Source organism: Mesoplodon densirostris, chromosome 19 (assembly GCF_025265405.1).
Source record: "Mesoplodon densirostris isolate mMesDen1 chromosome 19, mMesDen1 primary haplotype, whole genome shotgun sequence".
NCBI classification, from domain to species: Eukaryota; Metazoa; Chordata; class Mammalia; order Artiodactyla; family Ziphiidae; genus Mesoplodon; species Mesoplodon densirostris.
The window spans coordinates 5,443,403-5,460,562 of NC_082679.1; the positions used below are offsets into that span (position 1 = coordinate 5,443,403).

A 17,160-nucleotide genomic window follows, 5' to 3' on the forward strand; every position below is an offset into this window, starting at 1 on the left:
GCTTTCTCTAAACCAGAAACAAATTTAAAACGGAAACAATTAGTAATTTTGTTTTTAAAAAACCCTACACGGGCTTCCCTGGTGGCGCAGTGGTTGAGAGTCCGCCTGCCGATGCAGAGGACAGGGGTTCGTGCCCCGGTCCGGGAAGATCCCACATGCCGCGGAGCGGCTGGGCCCGTGAGCCATGGCCGCTGAGCCTGCGCGTCCAGAGCCTGTGCTCCGCAACGGGAGAGGCCACAACAGTGAGAGGCCCACACACCACACACACACACACACACACACACAAAAAACCCTACACAATTCTGGGGTCAAAGTCAAAAAATATTAAGCATATATATTTAGAAAATGACATGAATTGATTATAGGATGCCCACCAAAGCAATTTCAGAGGTTATTATTTATAGGAGAGCAGACATTGAATGAACTAAGATTATGCTCAAGCTAGAAAAAGAACAATGAAAAAAGAAATCGCCATCACAAAAAAAAAGGGAGGGAATTTTAATGTCCCTTTAAATAGGCACTATGAAGTAACAATTTTTTCTTGCTACACACACACACACACACACACTCCCTATCCCACGCCAGGAAAAGGGAAGGGGGTGACCCACAACTGACTGAGTCAAGTCACCAGCCCCTGGTTGAAGGATTGCAAATGGAAGTTTTCGTCTGATAAAAATAAATATAAAATGCACAAGCCTTATAGAGTGGAATTTTGCAATTCTCCTCCTCATCTATATAAATTAAACAGCTTTAAGATTTATTAGACTATAAAGCCACGATTCAGTATATCACAATTGAATCATTGATATCCAGTCAATTCATAGCCAACCGACTCATCTGGGTCCAGGTCACTCCTATTTCGCCACTACTGTGGGTTTCCCTCTCTCTCTCCCTCTCCCCCCCTCCCTCTCTCTCCCTTCCCCTCCCTCTCTCCCTCCCTCCCCCTCCCTCTCCCCCCCTCTCTCCCCCTCTCCCTCTCTCTCCCCCTCTCCCTCCCTCCCTCTCTCTCCCTCCCCCTCCCTCTCTCCCTCCCTCTCCCCCTCTCTCCCTCTGTCTCTGTCTGAAGTGCTTCACCATTGTTGCCCCGCTGCTACCCCTGAGCGAGGGCCCCTCTCCTATTTCGCTCGCCTTCATCTCCCTGGAGACCTCGCTTTTCTCTAAACTGCTCTCTTACCCACCTGCTACCTTCCAGGCTTACTCTCAAGGCTGCCGTCTCTTCGCAAGTTCCTTACCCACCCTCTACGTTGCCATCGGTTCTCCCTCCTCCTTTTCTCCTCAGTTTTCTGTTTCTCTCAGTCGCTCTCTGTCTCAGCTTCTCCTGATCCCTCTGGCCCACGTACTTGCAAGGATGGCGACTGAATAAGACGCCGCCCTCCAGCAAGAGCACATTTTCAGTCGGATGGAATTTGAGACGGAAGAACCATGGGTGTCACATGGCTGGCCCAGGTCACCTCGCCCAACACGGGTCAGGGGAAGGGGAGGCCTGCGGAGCAGGAGGACCGGCCTGAGAAGGACCTGAGGAGAGAGGGGCTGAGAGGGGGTCTCAGGAGAGGGGCGGGCTCTCCAGAATCCCAGGCCCGGGGAGAGGACGCGGCCCGGCCTGGAGCGCGGCGACAGAAGCTGCCACAGGGGCCGAAAAGGGCGAAGCTTGGGGGCCGCTGAGCGAATAAATCCACCTCGCGGAAGAGAACGTTATGTGGTGTGGAAAGGGCGGAGGGGTCAGTGAGGTCACTGAAGGGTTTTAAGCAGGAAAGAGGGGTGAAAGGCGGTGTCTAAGTGACCGAAGGCAGGGACCGGCTTCAGAGTTTAAACCGAAAGGGAAGCGCCCCTCGGCCTCTCACAGCGACGTCTGAGTTTACTTGGGGTGGAGGGGCGGGTGCGGGAATTCATGGTCGGCAGCGACCCTCAGACCCCGGGTACAGAGGAAAGGAGACTGCGAGGCGCAAGTTTAAACTATAAAGACAGAAACTCACGCTGGGCAGCGAGACTCTCTCCACACTCTCCGTTTCCGGGTCCGTGTGGAATTCCGCGCGGAGTGAAAAGGCGGAGCGGTATGGGGGCGGGGCCTGGGCGGGGCAAGACCGTCATGGGGCGGGTTATAGAGAGAAGCCGGGTCTCCGCGGGGACCCTGCCTGGGAAGGAGAGGCGGGGCCTCGGGGTGCGGTGGGCGGGGCCAAAGAATTGAGCAATCGTAGGGAATTTGGAGGGTCTCTGGCTTTTCCCCAGGTAAACAAGGGGCCTAGTGTGAGTCTTCATGCAGTGATATGCAGAAGGGTGGGTCTTGGCAGTAAGCCGTTTCCTGGAATGTGAAGTGGGAGAATTCTTTAACCTTTTATCTTTTCCACAATGACAGGGTTAAGGAAGCTTCAACCTTGTCACCACAAACTGTAACAACAAGCAAAAGTCAAAAATGATAAATACACGTTATAGTTGAAAAATGGAACATTAGAAATGCTGAAATAGGGACTTCCTGGAGTTCCTGGCTGTCCAGTGGTTAGGACTCTGAGCTTCCAATGCAGGGGGCCTGGGGTTCGATACCTGGTGGGGGAACTAGATCCCTCATGCTGCAACCAAGACCCAGTGCAGCCAAAATAAATAAATATTAAAAAAAAATGCTAAACAAATAATAATAATGGCGACAACAACAAACTTGCCCAGGAACCTCAGTGTACATGCCTTTGAACGACGTTGAAGGGCTCTGCATGTTCATTTGTGGCTGTGTTGTGTCTCATCCTGTCACATCCTAGAGACATCATTACGTGTTGAAAGATGTTCCTCTAAATCAAGCCAGAGGTCCCGGCTGCTGTTAAATTGAACAAGAACCCAGAGTTTATATTAAGAAAAATATTTTTCATTTTGCTGTTTCTCTGGTAATCACGAAAAAAAAATCTGCGGACAGCATCATGGATTTTATGTTCATGATTAGACAATATAAGCAGTAATGAAAATGTCATACTTATGTAACTAAATTATCCAGGCATCTCCTCTATTACCGGCTGAGCCCTGGAAGAAATAAGCTGGTGAGAATAAGCTTTTCTTGATTAATTATGCAAAAAAAGGTCTGCTGTTTTCCGTGACTTGGGAAAGAAAGCTGTATGTAGGACTTCCCTCGTGGCACAATGGTTAAGAATCCGCCTGCCAATGCAGGGGACACGAGTTCGAGCCCTGGTCCGGGAAGAGCCCACATGCCGCAGAGCAACTAAGCCCGAGCACCACAACTACTGAGCCTGTGCTCTAGAGCCCACAAGCCACAACTACTGAGCCCATGCGCCACAACTACTGAGCCTGCACTCTAGAGTCCTTGAGCCACAACTACTGAGCCCACACGCCTAGAGCCCCTGCTCTTCAACAAGAGAAGCCACCGCAATGAGAAGCCACACACCACAATGAAGAGTAGCCCCTGCTCACCGCAACTAGAGAAAGCCTGCACGCAGCAACAAAGACCCAACGCAGCCAAAAATAAAATAAATAAATAATTTTTTAAAAAGAAGAATATTTCCCACCATCCAGTTCTACAAGAATCAAGACATTAGCCACCACAGTCACTGACCTACAGCCACCCTGACAGGAATTCCAGGCCTCTGCACTCTCCCTGACAGGAATTCCAGGATGAGGCACTCTCTGCTCTGGGAAAACTGGCAGAACCGGCCTTCAGAATGTTAGATATTTTCAGGAGAAATTTTTTTATGAACCTTAATTCTTTCATCTTCCCATACTTAGAAAAGCACTGAAACCATTAACAACCATTAAGATGTCTGTTCCCTTTGACCAGCAGAAACCTTCTACCCAGATGTGTGCTTGATTACATGTAGCCCCTTCCCCAAACCCACATATATACTGGCCTCCGCCCTGACTCAGAACAGTTTTCAGAGCTCCCTGGGGGACTGGCTCCTGGGTTATAATCCTCAATTTGACTGGTATGAAATTTTCCATATCTTTCTTACATTGACTACTGATTAATTTTTCTTTGACACCACAATTTAAATATCTTCCTTTTCCCTCTTAAGCTGGACATATTATTTGTTTAAAATGGATGCTGTAATTTTATCTCCACGTGGGTTTAAAACCAAACAAACAAAAACAAAACAAAACCCCCAAAAAACCTGTGCTCTGATTATGGTGAAACTATTATCCCTCTTGAAATTAGGCACAGACCGGGCAGGTGCAGGCAGCCTTGGGCTGCCTGGGGGATGGGGGGCTTAGGGGGCCCTTCAGCCAACAGCCACTGACAGGGGTGGTGCACCCCTTTTATTTGCTTTCTTCCTCCCTGGCCTGGGCAGGCTGGGCCACAAGAGTAAGTCAGGCCTCGAAGTCCACCCCCCACATCGCTCCCCCCTCGCCCCCCTCCTTCCCCTCCTCTCCGCTCCGGTCCCCTCCCTCCCTTCCTCCATCCCTCCTCTCCTGTCCCCTCTCCCCTCCCTCCCCTTCCCTCCTCTCCTCCCCTTTTCCCTCCTCTCTCTTTCCTCTCCCCTCGCCTCCCCTCCCAGGGCACAAGCTCCCTTCACTGTGGCTACCGGCTCTCCCCTCCTCTCCCTACCCCTCCCCTCTCTCCGGCCGAGCTTCTGCAAAGTGCTTTCCCAACAGGGACTAGTTGCTCCTATGCTGACCCATTTGTTTTCTAGCCAGCAATTCACAGGGGATTTCAAAGCACCTTATCCCTTGGTTAATGGGCCCGACTGCCCCCAACTCCTGGAAGGAGTGCTAAGGAACACTGCCTGGTTCAGAGTCAGGTTTCCAGAGGAAGGGAGAGTCCTAGTTCAGTTCCTTGGTGTCTTAGTTCATTCAGTTCACCACTCACAGACCTCTGTCCTCCTGCCTTTGGGTTCCTCCCCTGGTTTCAAGGAGGCGGCCAAAGAGCTCTCCTCTCTGGGTTTCCTGAAGACCTATCTAAGGGCCTTGTCTGGGTCGCGAACATAAACTCAGTCCCGCGTGGATTCTTTCCACTTTGCTCTTAGAGCAAGTGAAAGGCATCAGCAAATATTCATTATCCACTTCAGCTGTCTTCCTTGTGGATTTTTGCTCAGAAATTTGGAAAAACAATAAAAGAAGAGATCACACCCTCCCACCACCACCCCCCCCAAAAAAGAAATTAGACAATGACCATTTCAGAAAAAAATTAGCATTATGTTGTGGGTTTCAGAGCAAATGATCTGGGACTTGACAGTCTGCAGTTTCAGATGTATCTTCTGATATTTCTCTGTTAAGAACAAATGTTTTAACGTCAACCCCAGGCTCACACCAAATCTAATATTTAAACTTATTCATTGCACTTGTTTCCATGACTTCTGGATATCATTTGGAATACTTGTATTTGAGTCTATTTCAATAATTATTATATTGTTCCTCACAGAGTTTCATGTAATCCTCCTTCATTGTTAACCAATTATATCGTATGTAATCAGTAATAGTTTAATCTCTATTTTAGTGTTTTGTCTCATACATGTTTCAAAGCCCAGAGATTAGCCCACCATATTATAGTACAAAGATTCTGTTGGTTGCTCTCATTTTATGCTTATTCTTGGGATAAGGACAAATGCATCTCTGTTACCATCACCACGTCAAACCATTATTGCCCCTATAAACCCAACACTTGGTCTGGGATAATCTTTCTTATAGGATTTTATGGTAGTTGGTGCATTATCATCTTATTTGCATTTTAAAGATTTATTCATAGGTAACATTGGCCTATAAAATAAACTTACAGACATAATTATAACATTGCCACATCACAATGATTAATGAAGATAAAACCATTTAAGTATGGCAAAGGACATAAGTAAAAAAAAAAAAATACAGGTGTTGAGGACATGAGGAGTAAAACTGACTACCTTTCTTCATGCAGGATCCTGGGGAAGAGGCTTGTCTGCAGCTAGAAAACACAGATGCACTTTCTGATGCCGCCACCTAGGGGATGCGAGTCGGGATGGTTCTTATCATCTGTACTTAGGGTCACCTCGTCTGGAAAATGACAACAACAGTTACTTATCTCAGAGTTGAAGATTCAGTGTCGTTACATACAAAACAATATCACTTATGCAACCACTTGTTAATGGAAAATGGGAGTGTTTCTGAATGAAGAAGAGTGAATTTCAATTGCCGTGTCACCAGTAACGTAAAACGCACATATTCCTGCAGTGCCGTCTTACTCTGAATATGAATCTCAGTGTCTGGGAGGTGGCAGAATGGCCTCCAGGGATTTGGCAATAGGGGTTATCTCCTTATCACAGACTTGTAGTTGGAATCTCAGGGAATTTCTATTTTCTTTATCAGAATGTCATCATTCACCTCAGGGGATACAGGTTAAAATCCCTAGATTTGATTCTCAGTCACCTGATTTTTGCCAATACCTCGGTACTCCTTTCTAAAGGACTTCCCCACACAATGGCAGCCTTTGGGTTGAAACATTTCCTCAGTGGCTCTGGATGCAAACTTGTTTTCTATGTTCACATAGTGGCCACGGCTGTGTCCTTCAGCACCATCTGTCTCTTAAGTATCTTACAGGCCATCATGATCAGCCCCAGAAACTCCACGTGGACAAATCTTAAAGTAAAGGCACCCAAGTACACTGGCTTCTTTATTTACCTGTGATGGACTTTGCACTTGCTTGTAAATATAGTTGTTTTCACATGTGTCTGGTAAATGGGGTAACACAAACATCGCAAAGCAAACAGATTTGGGATATGCTCTAGTACTCTTCTTGACAAGATAACATCCACACTATTGGCAGCTTTTTAAAGCCCTCCTAGTACTTTGTCTTTTGGACTCATGATCTTGGCCAGTGGATACATGGTTTTCATTCTGCACAGACACAACCAGCAAGTCTGACACATTCATAGGACCAACTATTCAACCAGATCCTTTCCTGAGACCGGAGCTTCCCAAAGAACCCTTGCCTTGGTGAGCGTCTTTCTTTCTTTCTACATCCTCTGCCCCATTTTTGCAACTTATATGGTGATTCTCAATAATCCCAGGTAGTGGCTGGTTAACATCTCTGCACTAATGCATTCACACTTCCCCACTGTCAGCCCCTTTCTTCTCATGAGTCCAGACACCGATGTACCCAGGCTCTGCTCTACCTGCTGCAGAAGGAATACCCAAGTCCCTAATCTGGTCAGAAAACTCTAAATTTTCTATTTGTATTCACAATAAAAGTCCTTTATTCATTCAGTTTTTGCTGTATTCAGCACTAGAATGAGCAGTCACATCACAGACAGTGGTGACCAACAGGCTGTCTTCCGAATTTAAAATATATTGGTTGGGGACTTCCCTGGTGGCACGGTGGTTAAGAATCCGCCTGCCAATTCAGGGGACAAGGGTTTGAGCCCTGGTCCGGGAAGATGCCACATGCCATGGAGCAATTAAGCCCATGCGCCACAACTACTGAGCCTGCGCTCTAGAGCCTGTGCACCACAACAAAGAGTGGCCCCCGCTCGCCACAACTAGAGAAAAGCCCGTGTGCAGCAACGAAGACCCAATGCAGCCAAAAATAAATAAATAAATAAATAAATAAATTTGTCGGTACAACCACTATGGAGAACAATATAGAGGTTCCTTAAAAAACTAAAAATAGAACTACCATATGATCCAGCAATCCCCCTACTGGGCATATATCTGGAGAAAACCATCATTTGAAAAGATACATGCATCCCAATGTTCATTGCAGCACTATTTACAATAGCCATGGAAACAACCTAAATGTCCACTGACAGAGGAATGGATAAAGATGTGGTACATAGATAAACAATGGAATATTACTCAGGCATAAAAAAGAATGAAATAATGACGTTTGCAGCAACATGGATGGCCCTAGAGATGATCATACTGAGTGAAGTAAGCCAGAGAAAGACAAATATCATATGATAGCACCTATATGTGGAATCTAAAAAATAATGATACAAGTGAACTTATTTACAAAACAGAAACAGACTCACAGACTTCAAAAACAAACTTATGGTTACCAAAGGGGAAATGTGTGTGTGTGGGGGGTGGGGATAAATTAGGAGGTTGGGATTAACATACACACACTACTGTACATAAAATAATCAATAAGGACCTACTGTACAGCACAGGGAACTCTACTCAATATTCTGTAATGACCTATATGGGAAAACAATCTGAAAAAGAATGGATACATGTATAACTGAATCACTTTGCTATATACCTGAAACTAACACAACATTGTAAATCAACTATACGCCAATATAAAATAAAAATTAAATTTAAAAAAAGCAAAAATAAAAAGGTCTAATTAACACACAAAAAAATAACATATATTGGGGAAGACACTGAACCAGCTATTTACTAAGCAAAATGCAATGTAATCTCATTTTCATGAGCTGTTTCAATATAATACTTGAGTCTAGGAATTTGTAAAAAGTGTGGCCTGTATTATTTGGAGCTAATAGAAAGTTTCTCTGAGTATGTATATTTCAGTCTAATAAATCAAAATGTCCCTAGAACTCAAGAGGCAGTGAAATGTGAGAAGAGTTTATGGAAAGAAAGAGCTTTTGGTTTTGATGATTCGCATACCTAGGATGGATCTGGAAGAGGGAATAAGGTGTCAGACACTGCATAACACTGAAGGTCGTGTATGTGTTTTTACCTCAAAGCCTAAGAGGAGACCTTGCTATTTGAGTTGTTTTTGGATGGGGAGAGATTGCCATATGTTTTTTCTGTATTTTCTGGCAAAAATCAGCTGAATGATGAAGGTAAGGCAACAAAGTAAACACAGATGTCTTGGGATTTTTAAAATAATATTTTTCGTTGTGATGAAATACACATAAAATCTAACATTTTAACTATTTTTAAGTGTACAGTTCAGCGGCATTAAGTACCTTGATACTGTTGTGCAACTATGACCACCACCCATCTCTCTTATCTACTAAACTGTAACTCTACGCAATAAACAGTAACTCCCTATTGCCCTCTCCCTCCGCCCCTGGCAACCACCATTCTACTTTCTGTCTCTAGATTTGACTGGTCTAGGTACCTCATATAAGTGGAATCAGACAGTATTTGTCCTTTTGCGATTGGCTTATTTCACTGAGCATAATGTCCTCAAGGTTCATCCATGTTGTAGCATGCGACAGATTATCCTTTTTAAGGCTGAATAATATTTTATCGTTGACCACATTATGTTTCTCTTTGTGTATCAGTGGACATTTGGTTGTGTCCACCTTTTGGCTACTGTAAATAATGTTGGCTATTGTAAATCATGTTGCTCCAAACATGCCTGTACAAATTCCTCTTTGAATCTTCTCTTAGTTCTTTGGGGTATATACCCAGAAGTAGAATTTTTGGATCATATGTTAATTCTAGGTTTAACTTTTTTTTTTAATAGAATGAATTTAAATGTATTTATTTATTTATTTATTTATGGCTGTGTTGGGTCTTCATTTCTGTGCGAGGGCTTTCTCTCCAGTTGCGGCGAGTGGGGGCCACTCTTCATCGCGGTGCACGGGCCTCTCACTGTCGCGGCCTCTCCTGTTGCGGAGCACAGGCTCCAGACGCGCAGGCTCAGTAGTTGTGGCTCACGGGCCCAGCTGCTCCACGGCATGTGGGATCTTCCCAGACCGGGGCTCGAACCCGTGTCCCCTGCATTGGCAGGCAGATTCTCAACCACTGTGCCACCAGGGAAGCCCCTAGGTTTAACTTTTTGAGGAACCATTTGTTTTCCAAATTAGCTGCACCATTTCACAATCCAACCAACAGTGGATAAGGTTTACAGTTTCACTACCTCCCTGCCAACATTTGTTATTTTCTGTTGTTTTTTAAATAATAGTAGCCATCCTAACGGATGTGAGGTGGTATCTCATGGTAGAATGTTTTTAAGATGGGAAATCAACAACTAAAAATATCAACCGGGTACTGGGATATTTAGAGCCTGAAATATTTTGTATTAACTGATATCTCAATTAGTTTGAGGGAAGACAGGAGTCAGTTCGGATTCCCATGTCCTCTACTGAGGAAATATACCCATGGTGGAATCTTCACATTTCTAGAATAGCAGACGAGGAGGGTGTGGGTGAATAACCTTTTTGTTTATGTGGATCTTTCTTTAGGAAAAGATCCAAGGGAACAAAACAGGAGAATCAAAAAGTGGGGGAGGGGCTTCCATGGTGGCGCAGTGGTTGGGAGTCCACCTGCCGATGCAGGGGACACAGGTTCGTGCCCCAGTCCGGGAGGGTCCCATGTGCCGCGGAGCGGCTGGGCCTGTGAGCCATGGCTGCTAAGGCTGCGCGTCCGGAGCCTGTGCTCCGCAACAGGAGAGGCCACAACAGTGAGAGGCCTGCGTAGGGGAGTATAACTGATTCACTTTGTTATAAAGTAGCAACTAACACACCACTGTAAAGCAATTATACTCCAATGAAGATGTTAAAAAATAATAACAATAAAAAATGAAAAAATAAATAAATAAAAAATAATTTTAAAAAAGTGGGGGAAATGGACAATTCCTCAATCACATAGAAAGATTAGAATATACCCTTATTTGTGACTGCTAGCTTTGAGGATCCAAAAAATTTAAAGGAGTTTCAACAAATGGACAATATATTCAAACTTGTGTCAAAAAATATATATATAAAGAACATTTTTCAGCAGTTGTTAGACCACAAAGTTTCAAACACTAAAAAAAATTTTTAATAAGACAGATAACATTTTATCATCATCAAATAATACCACTTGGAAAACTGTACATTCAGAAATTTTAAAATATTGAAAACCTTAAAGAGTCACTATTTGTTTCGATAATTAGAATATATGTATATGAAAAGATAAGAAAATTCTTGTGTCAACCCTGTGATATTTATTTAATGGAAATAATTATTTAGAGGAAATAAGATAGCTGCATATTCACATATTAGAAGTTCACTGGACAATCCATGTCCTATGGGCCCAATTCAAGAATTTTTAAAGAAAGGTAGAGTGTAAACCCAACAAAAGGCAAAAATGAAAATTATATTAAATATAACAAAATGTTCTTTTGAAATATTGGCTTTAAAATGTGCAAAAGGCTTCCCTGGTGGCCCAGTGGCTAAGAATCCGCCTGCCAATGCAGGGGACATGGGTTTGAGCCCTGGTCTGGGAAGATCCCACATGACATGGAGCAACTAAGCCCATGCACCACAGCTACTGAGCCTGCACGCCACAATTACTGAGCCCACGTGCCACAACTACCAAAGCCTGCACACCTAGAGCCCGTGCTCCGCAACAAGAGAAGCCACCACAATGAGAAGCCCGCGCACCGCAAGGAAGAGTAGCTTCCGCTCACTGCAACTAGAGAAAGCCCATGTGCAGCAACAAAGACCCAACGCAGCCAAAAGTAAATAAATAAACTTATTAAAATAAAATAAAATGTGCAAAGACACACTTGAACAATACTAATAATAGTAGATGACTATTGATAGAGATTTTCAAAACCTGTAGAGATTACTAAGAACAACTTTATATTAATTAATTTGAAAATTGAGAATGATTTCTACAAATATAGATCACTAAAACTGAATTAAGAAGATTTAGAAATAAGAGAAACATAAATAACTTCAAAACTTTGAAATACTCAACAAGACTGATTGTTTTACTAGAAAATTTCCCACATTTGCAAGGTATTGGCAGTTCTCTTCATTTACAAACTTTTTTCACTACAGAAGATATGAAAATGTGTAATACTGCTATTCTATCCCTCATGTTAAGACATCAAAAAAAAGCAGTTTGACTTCTGAAGTTTGATGCAAAATGGATCATTAAAATACACAGTGTGACTGAGCAGATGTTATTCTAGTAATATATGATGTTTTAATATATGTGGTATTACACAGCCTGCTGTGGTGTGAACAATGAGAACACTGACCTCTATTATGCCAATAGCTTCAGAGAAGCACTTGAAACATTTCAACACTCAGTTACATTTATAGAAATCTACAACACAACATTGTAAATCAACCATACTTCAATAAAATTTAAAATAAAGTAAAATAAAATAAACATACATTCAGCATATAGGATCAGGAGGAAAATTAATCTGATCTATAGTGTCCATCAACAATGAACATAGAACTTTATATTGATGGTCAAATGTTGAGAGAGTGTTATGGACTTATATACACCACCAAATGTAAAATAGCTAGCTAGTGGGAAGCAGCCGCATAGCACAGGGAGACCAGCTCGGTGCTTTGTGACCACCTAGAGGGATGGGATAGGGAGGGTGGGAGGGAGACGCAAGAGGAAGGGCATATGGGGATATATTTATATGTATAGTTGATTCACTTTCTTATACAGCAGAAACTAACACACCATTGTAAAGCAATTATACTCCAAAAAAGATGTTAAAAAAATGTTAACAAGCATTTCTGTTTAGGTCAGGAATAAATCTAGAATTGATCTCTGAATATCACTTCTACTCAAGAGTATAGTAGAATTTGTAGCCATTTACAGCCAGTAGGTCAGAAGCATGGGAGGCCTCGGACTTGTGATTGGCATCTGAAGTGGGGGTAGTGTTGTGCAACTGAGTCCTTAATCCTTTGGAGTCTGTACTTACTCCAAGTAGCTGGTATCAAAATTCAATTGTAGGACACACAGTTGGTGTCCGAAGAGCTGGAGAATTGCTTGGTGTGGGGAAAACCCCCATGTGTTTGTTGTCAGAAGCGTTGTACCCTTTGATCATTGAGAGGCCCACGTACCGCCAAAAAAAAAAAAAAAAAAAGTGATCAGTGATCATTAAAAAAGATCTTACTGGACTTCCCTGGAGGTCCAGTGGTTAAGACTCCGCACTTCCATTGCAGGGGGCACGGGTTCAATCCCTGGTCAGGGAACTAAGATCCTGCATGCTGCACGGCACAGCAAAAATAAAAAATAAAAAAAAAATCAAATCAAAATGAATTAAATACTTAAGTGTCAGACCTGAAATTGTAAGACCCCTAGAAGAAAACAGGAGAAAAGCTTCTTGACAATGGCCTGTGGAATAATTTTTTTTTATTTGACATCAAAGCTAATTAGACAAATGTGACCACATCAAACTAAAAAGTTTCTGCACAGCCAAAGAATCAATCAAGAGTGAAAAGGCAGGGACTTCCCTGGTGGCGCAGTGGTTAAGAATACACCTGCCAATGCAGGAGACACGGTTTCGAACCCTGGTCTGGGAAGATCCCACATATTGCGGAGCAACTAAGCCCGTGTGCCACAACTACTGAGCCTGTGTGCCACAACTACTGAAGCCCACACACCTAGAGCCCGTGCTCTGCAACAAGAGAAGCCACCACAATGAGAAGCCCGCGCACCGCAACAAAGAGTAGCCCCCGCTCGCCGGAGCTAGAGAAAGCCTGTATGCAGCAATAAAGACCCAACGCAGCCAAATAAATAAAATAATTTATATATTAAAAAAAAGAGTGAAAAGGCAGGGAATTCCCTAGTGGTCCAGTGGCTAAGACTCCACATTCCTAATGCAGGGGGCCCAGGTTCGATACCTGGTCAGGGAACTAGATCCTGCATGCCACAACTAAGACAGGTTCAGCCAAATAAATAAATATTTTAAAAAATAATAATAATAAAAAAAAAGAGTGAAAAGGCAATCTACAGAATGGGAGAAAATATTTGCAAACCATGTATTTGATAGGGGGTTAATATCCAAAATACGTAAGGAACTCATCTCAATAGCAAACCCCCCCAAATAATCCAATTAAAAAATGGGCAAAGGACCTAAACAGACATTTCTCAAAAGAAGACATACAAATGGTCAGCAGGTATATGAAAAGATACCCAACATCACTAATCAGGGAAAAGCAAATCAAAGCCACCATGCTATATCATTTCATACTTGTTAGAATGCTTATTATTTATTTTTTTAATAAATAAATTTATTTATATACTTATTTATTTATTTATTTTTGGCTGCGTTGGGTCTTCGTTGTTGCACGCGGGCTTTCTCTAGTTTCAGAGAGCGGGGGCTACTCTTTGTTGTGGTGTGCGAGCTTCTCATTGCGGTGGCTTCTCTTGCTGCAGACCACAGGCTCTAGGCGCATGGGCTTCAATAGTTGTGGCTTGCAGGCTCTAGAGAGCAGTCTCAGTAGTTGTGGCGCATGGGCTTAGTTGCTCCATGGCATGTGGGATCTTCCTGGAACAGGGCTCGAACCCATGTCCCCTGCATTGGCAGGCGGATTCTTAACCACTGCACCACCAGGAAGTCCCTAAGATGATTCTTAGAGACAAATGATAAGAAATGTTGCCAAGGATGTTTGAGAAAAGGGAACAGTGGTACAGGCACTACAGAAAACAGTATGGTGGGTTCTCCAAAAATTATAAATAGAACTACCATATGACCCAGCAATCCCACTGCTGGTAATATATCCAAAGGAAACAAAATCAGGATCTCATAGAAGTACCAGTACTCCTATGTTCACTGCAGCATTATTCACAATAATCAAAGTATAGAAACAACTTAAATGAGCATCAACACAAGAATGGATAAAGAAAATGTTTTATAAACATACAATGCAATCTTATTCAGTCTTAACAAAGAAGGAAATCCTGTTCAACAACATGGAGAGCTCTGGAGGACTCTATGCTAAGTGAAACAAGACCGATGGAGAAAAATACTGTATGATCTCACTTTTATGTGGAACTTAAGATAGTCAAACTCATAGAATCAGAGTAGCATGTTGGTTGCCAGGGGTTAGCGGAGAGGGAAATGGGGAGATGGTGTTCAAAGGGTACAAAGTTTCAGTTATACAAGATAAATAAGTACTGGAGATCTACAATATGACATACTACCTATAGCTAACAATACTGTACATGGTAGTACTCATGTTAAGTGTTCTTACCTCAAAAAAAGTGCCCCTCCCAAACTTATTGCTAGACTCAACTGGAGACACTAGGCAATTCTATCAAATGAGTGAAGAATAACAGTATTTGTATACAATTTCTTCCAGAAAATAGACCATGAATACTTTTTAACTCAATTTCTGAGACTACTATTACCACGGTAACAAAAATAAAAGCACTTGAAGAAAGCAATAACTACTAACTAAATCCCACATAAAAAAATATGCAGGGGCTTCCCTGGTGGCGCAGTGGTTGAGAGTCCGCCTGATGATGCGGGGGACGCGGGTTCGTGCCCCAGTCTGGGAGGATCCCACATGCCGCGGAGCGGCTGGGCCCGTGAGCCATGGCCGCTGAGTCTGCGCGACTGGAGCCTGTGCTCCGCGGTGGGAGAGGCCACAGCAGTGAGAGGCCTGCGTACTGCAAAAAAAAAAAAAAAAAAAGCAAAAATTCTTACAAAATATTAGTGATAGAAATTAGCAATATATAGAAAGAGGGACTGCCCTCGTGGTCCAGTGGCTAAGACTCCAAACTCCCAATTCAGGGGGCCCAGGTTCGATCCCTGGTCAGGGAACTAGATCCCACATGCTGCAACTAAAGATCCCGTGTGCCGCAACTAAGACCTGGTACAGCCAAATAAATAAATATTTAAAACAAACAAACAATATATAGAAAGAACTGTACACGATGACCAAAAGGGGTTCACTTGAGGGATGCAAGGCTGTTTTAACGTTTAAAAATCAACATAAATCACAGTAGCAACAGATTACAGTGGAAAAATCATAGCATCATATCAACTGATGCAGAAGAAGCATTTGACAATATTCAACACTCAGTTTAAGCTTTCAGAGAACCAGGAATAGAGGGAAATTTCCTCAACTCAATAAAGAACACCTAAGAAAGCTTACCTTACAACATCATTCTTAATGGTGAAAGACTGAATGCTTCCCCCACAGAGACTGAGGATAAGACAAGTATGTCCGCTTTTACCACTGTTAGTCAACATGCAATTAGAAGTTACGGCCAATGAAATAAGGAAATAAAAGGAAATAGAAGTGATAAAGGTCAGAAAGAAGATATAATAGTGTATCCATCAGCAGGAGGTATCATTGTGGTGGTGGGTTGAACAATCACCTCCCGCCACCAAAGGACAGCCACATGCTCACCCCTGTAACCTTCAAGTGTTAAGGATCTTGAGATGAAAGATTACCCTGGATTATCTGATAAACATGGTATAATCAGAAGGGGTTGAATAAGAAGGACTTGGCCACATAGAAGTTGCTAGTGTGGTGGAAGCAGGACGGAGATAAAAAGATATTAAGATGGTACCTGGCTGACTTTGACGATGGATGAAGTGGCAAAGCATATAAGCAGTCTGCAGAATTTGCAAGTGCAAGGAAATAAATTCCTCCCTGGAATGTCAGGGTTACAGTTCTGTTAACATACCCATTTTAGACGTCTGACCTGAACTGAAAGAGAATACATTTTATTGTTTTAATCCACCTAGTTTGTGGTAATTTCTTACCGCCTGATGAAATAAAATTTATATTTTAAGGCAAGACAAGAAAAAAATTAACATAAAATTCTCTGTTTGGGCCTCCTCCCTCCCGAGTGTGCAGTGTGCATCTGCATCACACATTAACCACAGATCCTCAAACGTGGGAGTGCCTGCCCACCAACCGGAAAGGTCAAATTTTTTTCCTTTCGACACTAGCAATTTAACTTCTCAAAAGAATAGCGTCCTTTCCCAACTCTGTAGGGGGTCATGGTGACTTGCTGCTCGCGTTGTTGTATGTACTCACCTGGACTACGTATCCTTGGTGAACTTTATGTAAAATATCAGTATGTCATTTTGATGCATGATCCTTTGTCTCAAAAATGTGTATGACTGTACCTTGAACTCTAACAGCTGGAACAGTTCTCACAGCTTTCTGAGAATCTGCTTCCTGGATTATAGCCCTCAATTTGGCGTGCATAAAATTCCCTTTTTTTCTTCTTCTTCTTGATAGATAATTGAATTTTCGTCAACAAGCTGCATTAGGAAACTAATGAAATGATATATACAGACAAGTCCAAGTCATCTATGAATACCTCTAGAATAAGTGAGACTAGTAAATTCTAAGGATACAAGATCAACATTCAAAAATCTATTGTATTTCTATATAGTAGCAATTAACGCATGGAAACAAGTTAAAAATAACATGTCCGATTATTCAAAAAAGAAGAAGTAGAAATGTGTTAATCAAACAAAACGTTAACGGGATTTTGATGCTGAAATCTATAAAATACTGGTGAAAGAAACCAAAGATCAGACAAATAAATAGACATACTACAGCCATTTATTGGAAG

At 42.6% G+C, this 17,160-nt stretch overlaps 1 long non-coding RNA gene across 3 annotated transcripts in view; it reads right to left on the reverse strand.

Annotated features, from left to right (window-relative positions):
* Positions 1–2,042, reverse strand: part of LOC132480864 (uncharacterized) — a 43,059-nt gene extending 41,017 nt beyond the window's left edge. For all 3 annotated transcript variants that reach the window (XR_009530692.1, XR_009530691.1, XR_009530690.1), the window contains exon 1: positions 1,974–2,042. This is a non-coding gene — a long non-coding RNA (uncharacterized LOC132480864). The remainder of the gene's footprint in view (positions 1–1,973) is intronic.
* Between the last annotated feature and the right edge of the window lie 15,118 nt (positions 2,043–17,160).